The sequence below is a fragment of the Oratosquilla oratoria genome, chromosome 4 (assembly GCF_046742065.1).
Source record: "Oratosquilla oratoria isolate Oo_2021 chromosome 4, ASM4674206v1, whole genome shotgun sequence".
Classification (NCBI taxonomy): Eukaryota; Metazoa; Arthropoda; class Malacostraca; order Stomatopoda; family Squillidae; genus Oratosquilla; species Oratosquilla oratoria.
In genome coordinates this window covers 32,116,460-32,122,593 of record NC_134780.1, presented here as the reverse complement: position 1 = coordinate 32,122,593, position 6,134 = coordinate 32,116,460, and positions in this window count along the sequence as shown.

The window sequence follows — 6,134 nt, the reverse complement described above, 5'->3', positions numbered from 1 at the left end:
CTTATTATCTTAGCTTCTTGTGGATAAGGGAACATCCCTGACCCCCCCCCTCCCACCCATTGCCCGGATCAGAGGCAGTACAGCAAGATACAGAACATCCACACAGCAGAACCCGACAGCCGAAGCTGGTTTACCCCCACCGCTTCATTACATAGCGACCCTCTCTCCTCGTCCACTCACGAATAATTAGAGGAGACAAGGAGAAATCCCTTCATGCCACGTCAGTTGATCACATATTCACAACCACACTCAACTCACATCCATCTCTTGTCTTCTCCTTTCCCTGTTCAACAGACATTCCTCATTTTCCTAATTCCCCCTTCACTTCATCAATCCATCTCGTTCTCGGTCTTCCCCTCGAGTTCACTCTATCCACCTCTGCCTTCCACCCTCTTTTTTGCTAGTCTTCCTTCACTCATATATCAACAGAATAATAAGTCAGGCGACCACAAGCAATACTGTAAAACTTAGACTCACGGTGCGAACAAGTAGTTCACAACCTGTAGCACATGGACCTAGTGGACCACAACGTCTTCCAAGTGGGACCACAGACCGTAAACAAGTAGGAGTTAGTGGATGGTTAGTGATCAATTTTATTGTTGAAGTGTTCACTGATGAAAAGAGGTCTTCTACAATAGGCTAAAGAACAGCAAGGCATGAGAAGTCACGAGAGAACGACGTGTCTGAACGGAGCACGGAACTTAAGAACGTCGGAACCAAGATCCTGGCCTGTACAAACCTGGTATCCCCGGTATTGGGGACAACACGACGAATCCTATGCCGTGCCGTTGCATAAGACCTAGTAGTAACGTCACCAACCGTCTGGACGATTTCCCCGCCGGTCGAGTGACCTTTCTTACCCTCGTCGGGGGTGGGGGGATGAGGATGTTGTCGTGACCTAGGAACAGAACCACTTCTTGCCTCTGCAGCAGGACGCGCAAACTTTCATCTGTAGTAGTGTGTGTGTGTGAGAGAGTGAAATAGAGAGCGAGAGCGGCCGGTTTGCATAGATAAGATCCGCTCTCTCTCTCTCTCTCTCTCTCTCTCTCTCTCTCTCTCTCTCTCTCTCTCTCTCTCTCTCTCTCTCTCTCTCTCTCTCCCTCTCTCTCTCTTTCTCTCTCTCTCTCTCCCTCTCCTCCCTCTCTCTCTCCCTCTCCTCCCTCTCTCTCTCCCTCTCTCTCCGCGCTCTCTCTCCTCCCTCTCCCCCCCTCTCTCTCTCCTCTCTCCTCTCCCCCCCTCTCTCTCTCTCTCTCTCTCTCTCTCTCTCTCTCTCTCTCTCTCTCTCTCTCTCTCTCTCTCTCTCTCTCTCTCTCTCTCTCTCTCTCTCTTTCTCTCTACCCCCACCTAACCCCACCCTCGTGCTCTCTAGTTGCTCGATGTCCCCGGCGATCCTGAAGGTCTGAGAAATTCCAAGTTCCTCGAAGTCGTGAAAAGGACGTTTGCTTTTTATTGCCGCCATTTTTACCCTAATTGTTATTCCTCTTCCTCTTCCTTATCTTTCTTGAAACCCCCTCTCTTTTCCTCCTCGGATAACCTTTATTACCATGTCAGGAACTTAGCTCTTCCTGCTAAGATCCTTGTACTTCTTCTTCTTCTACTTCTTCAGTAACCTCTATTGCTTCAGCATCTTCACCATTCCTTGGAATATGTACACACACACATACACACACACACACACACACACACACACATACACATGCGCGCGCGCATATATATATATATATATATATATATATATATATATGTAATGTGTGTATATGTGTGTTTTTACCTAGTTGTGCCTGATTATGTCAACCTAATCATAGTATTCAGAAAAGGAATAACGCTCGATGGGTCCCGTCTCCTACTCTCCAATCTATCATATCTTAGCTTCAAAATCGTGTAGTGTTCCAGTATAGTCTATATCCTTAATTTTCAATTTTCATATATATACATACATATATATATATATATATATATATACACATATAGTTATATAGATATATATATATATATATATATGTGTGTGTGTGTGTGTGTGTGTGTGTGTTGTGGACCTTCATTTTGTGTGTGTGTGTGTGTGTGTGTGTGTGTGTGTGTTGTGGACCTTCATTATGGCGTTCTCTGGGACATACCACGCCCATCGGGGACACACGTGGCTCGGGGCAAGCGACAGATTGGGCACTTGAGTGGACAGGGCACCCGCTCCAGTGTGAACGAGGAGTCGTCTAGAGGAATGCCCATCGGAGGAGCGCTCGAAGAGGACCGGGTGAACGAGCTGTGCTTGTTCCTCCACGGTTCGCAAATCATCTTCTCGGGCCTTTGTTATGCCCGGTGGTACACATAGGCCATCTTATGAACAAGATCCTGTTCCTTCGGGGCTCTTCTGTGCGGCCTGGCGCTTGAGGTGCCAATACATCGCGCCCTCCTGGGCCGAGGGCTCTTTCTCTTCCAAGTGCCTTTGTCCAAGTGAGAGCTCTTGGTCCTTCAGGAGCAGAGAGTCTTCTGCCTGTTGGACTCTGATGGTCTTGAACTTGCAGCATGAGATCATTCTTCTCGCACTCCTCCTCTCGTGGCACTCGTTCAGTCACTGCCCCATTCTTCGGTTGGCCGCCTCTTGGCACCGTTGCTGGAACGAGAAGAGGAGGAGTCCGACGAACTCCATCCGAAGAGACCCGAGGAGGACCATGGACCTCCTTCGGCGCCTTCTTCAGGCTAGAAGAATCTTGATAAAGAAATAAGAGTCAGACCTCTTCAAGAGTGCTGAGAGTCATGCACCCTATTGATATAATTATATATTCATATGCATATGTATTTATATAATCATGCAATTATATAATTACATAGATATATAATCATATAACTATTTGATTGCACACATTTTACGTACATGTACAATATTTTCAGCCACTTGATCTCATTAGTTATTTATCGATAAGAAAAAAAGGCCAACTTGACTCACATAGCTTAAATGTGCTGGCCAGGATTTAAGTAAGTACAAAATAGGCTGCCACTGTACACACACACACACACACACACACACACACACACACACACACACACACACACACACACACACACACACACACACACACACACACACACACACACACACACACACACACACACACACGTATGTACACTCTAAATATTCCTCCTTGGTGACATTTTTGTTATCAGAAAACAACGAGATATGAGAATAGGAAGTTCTTACTGTACGTATATGTTTTTGTTTATTAATATATCAGTCCCTTTGTTTGTTGATTTATTCATTCATTTGTTTATTTACTTGTTTACTTATTTATTGATCTATTTATTTCTTTATTCATGTATTTTCATATATTCAATCATCTCTTTATCTTATCTCTATATTCTGTTTAATGATGGATTATTCTTTTAATATCCACCGTTGTATTCTCTGCGAGGTTGCTAGGCATGCGTGCCTTTGTCCAGAAACGGAAATATCTATAAACACTTGTTCCTCTGTAATTGAGAATATTTCAGTCTAGCTATGAAAGAACATAAGAAGTGTTTGTAGTGTATCTCCATATAGGAATGTTGGTGGCCTCACCTCCATATATATATATATATATATATATATATATATATATATATATATATATATATATATATATATATTATATATATATATATACATGATTTGTGTTTGTAGACTAAAATTCTTTGTCCATTCTTTGTTATATTCAGGAAAGGCGGGTGAAATTGATGTTCTACACAGAAAGAGAGAGAGAGAGAGAGAAGAGAGAGATTAGTCTTAAGGCGGCTAATTTAGGTTCTTTGACCTCTGGGATGCCTGTCTCCTCACTGCACTACAAAGAAACATACAATTCTGTAAATTAATAGACAGGTCAAGTAATTAAAAGAATAAACAACCAACATAAACAAAAATAGATTAAATAACCAAATGCACAAACATATAGCTTGATAGATCAGTAAATAAAGCAGTCGCCAAAAATTATGGTTTTCTTGTGAACAGCATATTTTGCTTATTTGATAACATAACTTTGCATCAATATCTGTAGTTTGACAAGGCGGTCTACAAAGTAATCCAACCACAATTTCACGTTGTCTGTTCCGCAATTGTACATCAACGATGTCAAAAAGTTGTTGATAACTACATTAGATATTAGGCTTGACGTATAGCAAAACTCCGCTACCTTTCCTATTTTTTTTTCGTACTATACAGTGAGTATCCTGGTAAGACGAATTCTGCTAAAAGAAAAAAAAGTTCAAGTTCTGGAAATTTATTCCTTAAACTTCGTGCATTTACGTAGCGTGCTTTAAATCGAAAGTTATCATGAAGAGTAAGGCCCTGTTCACACTAGCGGTTTGAACCGCGTGGAAACTGCAAATATGTTCTTACTGCAAGCATAACTCGACGGATTTTTTTTTTTTTTTTTTTTTTTTTTGTCAAAAATTAGAATTTCTGTTTCTTAAAAGTCTTGGAACTGCTCCAACTTCGATTAAGTGACATCCATCACTGGAAAAGATACTCAATGTCATAAGAATGCTTCCAGAAACTTACACACCCGACACCTTCCTGGAAACAAACTTTCCAGTCAAACGCTTTGGTGTAGTATAAATATGTCTCCAGTATCTTAGGGAGGATACCTGGTATTATGAGATTGATGGTTTTAGTTTTGTATTTTTGGATCATTTTACGGCATTTTGGTGGCACCTCATCTGATTTACGTTGACTTAACGTTATTTGTACCTACGTAGACAATAAGAAAATATATAATTTCCTGATCCTTTTGTTACCTTGTCAAAAACATCTTTTATGTCGTTAATTCTGCCACCTGGAAGACAGAAATGTTCACGTTTTCGAGGAACTCGCCCGCAAAACACCAACTGTCCTCGAATTAAGGAGATATCTTGTCGTCACACTCGTCGGCGAGAACTTTTAATCCGTTAAAAATTGTCACCGGAACAAATTCTTTCACTTTAGTTTTCCTTGTTCCTTTTTTGTCGACTCCTAAACTGATTTTGATCCAAGTCGTGAGGGAGGGGCCTAGGTTCGTTATTGTTTAAAATTGAGGAAACGGCTGATGGGCGTGTATTGGAACTTTCTATCTCGGCGATTCCTATAAAATAAATAGATAGATAAATGAAATAGGATCAAATCAGATGATAATAATAATAAAATAATGGTAATGATAATAATGATGATAATAATGATAATAATAATAATAATAATAATAATAATAATAATGATAGTAATAGTAATAATGATGATGATAATAATGATGATGATGATAATAATAATAATAGAATAAAAAATAACTGATGCGAGAGAGTTATTCAAAAGAGTTATAGGATACTTAAATTTTAAAACGACATGAGAAAATATACTTAAATTCCTCATCAATAACTTCATGGCTGTATATACGGAGAGCACGTAAAAACGTGGAAGAAAACACGGAATATCTAACTTTATCGTGATGAGCCGAATCAGTAATGAATACAGGACGGGAAAAAAAATCATACATTTGCTATGAATACCGAATTTAAACTTATTACCTTCTCCATGAATAAGGCTGTCCAAAAAAGACAATATACCGTTACTTTCTAATTCTACAATGATTTTTATGGAGCGAACCATGTTATTGATAGATTGCAAAAATTAATTAAATTTCTCCGTACATGTCCACGGGCAAGAACATCATCGACATGCCTATACCAAATATCGGATGAAAATTTTTGGTCATTGGGTCATGAGCCACGTGACCGCACACAAACTCTCCCTCTGTCTCTCACTCACTCTCTCTCTCTCTCTCTCTCTCTCTCTCTCTCTCTCTCTCTCTCTCTCTCACACTCTCTCACTCTCTCTCTCTCACACACACACACACACACACACACACACACACACACACACACACACACTTTTACTATCTCTTTCATTTACACCTCTCTTTTACTCTCGCCCTCGGCAACGTGACGACCATAGCTGAATCTCTTATCGCCTTCTGAAGTGTATTCTGATTGTTTATGACGTTTGACATCCACCGACCACGTGGGTATGGAGCGGTGATGCGGGCATCTCCCTCACCTGTTTACAATGTGACCTGCTGCTCCAGGTGAACACACACACACACACACACACACACACACACACACACACACACACACACACA